This window comes from Eptatretus burgeri, chromosome 1 (genome assembly GCF_056783735.1).
Source record: "Eptatretus burgeri isolate ZD-2024b chromosome 1, Ebu_testis_v1, whole genome shotgun sequence".
Classification (NCBI taxonomy): domain Eukaryota; kingdom Metazoa; phylum Chordata; class Myxini; order Myxiniformes; family Myxinidae; genus Eptatretus; species Eptatretus burgeri.
The window spans coordinates 87,226,729-87,228,075 of record NC_140961.1 but is presented as its reverse complement, the minus strand read 5'-3'; positions in this window follow the sequence as shown (position 1 = coordinate 87,228,075).

Sequence of the window (1,347 nt, the reverse complement as noted above, 5' to 3'; positions counted from 1 at the left end):
CCAAATGGTGTCTTGTTTCCAATTCACCTCCCTCATTATCTGGAATATGTATGATCTTTTTCATTCAATGGCGGGGGATTCCCCATCTCTGATGGCATATTTTTATTTATTTTCAACACCTTCCCTCACCTCCCTTAGATGTCTAAATGTGTCAACATGTAGGCCTTTGTCTGATATTTTGGTTGCCTCTGTGTGTTTTCAAAGGATAGGCCATTTCAGCAAAGTGGTATGTGTATTTATTTTGCCTATGCTGCTTGTGAATCAAAATTTCATTAAAACTTGTATAAGAAAGTCATTGTAGTCAATGAACTCGTACTGTGGAACAGATCTCCTGCAAGTAGGAAAGATACTTGCCTGATGGCATAAAAGGGGGAAGATGACAGCTACCAAAGGGTGTCTTTGCTCCCCGCTTCCCCACAAAATCGTGCAAACTTCCAATACTGCTTGGCCAGCTTGTGGGCCTCAGCCTGGAGGACTGGGCAGGATGCAGGTCCCTGTGCTTACACCCCACCCCCTCACAAATGGGACCGTAACCCCCCCTCCCTCCCCCCCCCCCAGGCAGAAAGTCTAGGTTGTAACAGTGGTATAGTAACTGCAATTGTTTTGCAGACAGAATAGCCTCCTTTCATGACAATTCCCACAGTTTTGACGACAATTTTGATTATCGATTTACTTCCAAATAATAGTTAAACCTGCTTGTTCCTAGAATCATTGCTGGAGTTAAATTCTGGCTACTACTCAAGTTGTACTCCATCACTATTGGATTCAGTAATGCAGTTATACTCTGGTTACCTCCACCATTAAAGGTGAACAAAGGTTATGTATTCACCCCGGTTTGTCTGTTTGCAGGATATCTCAAGTTATGAATGGATTTGGATGAAACTTGACAGGTTGGTTGTGTGACAAGGATGAATTGATGAGATTTTGGTGAGGATCCAGATGCTATTTTTTTAAAGTGAACAAATTTTAAGTGATTTTTTTACCAGTGAGAGATAGGGCCAAAAACGATATATAGCACACTATTTCAAAACGTACACGGTTTATGACAAAACTTAGTGGATGAGTTGGATAGGTGACAAGAACAAGCCGAATATATTTTGGTTAAGGTCTGGATGCAGGTCCGACCTATCAGTGGGATACACAATGTATAAACTGTTCAGCCTGGCAGGTTCTCTATTCAACCGAGTGCCGTCTAATTACGACTGTAATCATTATTCTTTGATAAATTTACGACTACATCAGTGTGCTGAGCATCTACCACAGTACCACTGCAGCAGCAGCGCTAGAATGATTCTACCACTGTGCCAAAGCCCGTGGAATTACCCTCTGCCCACGTACCCATGCAAA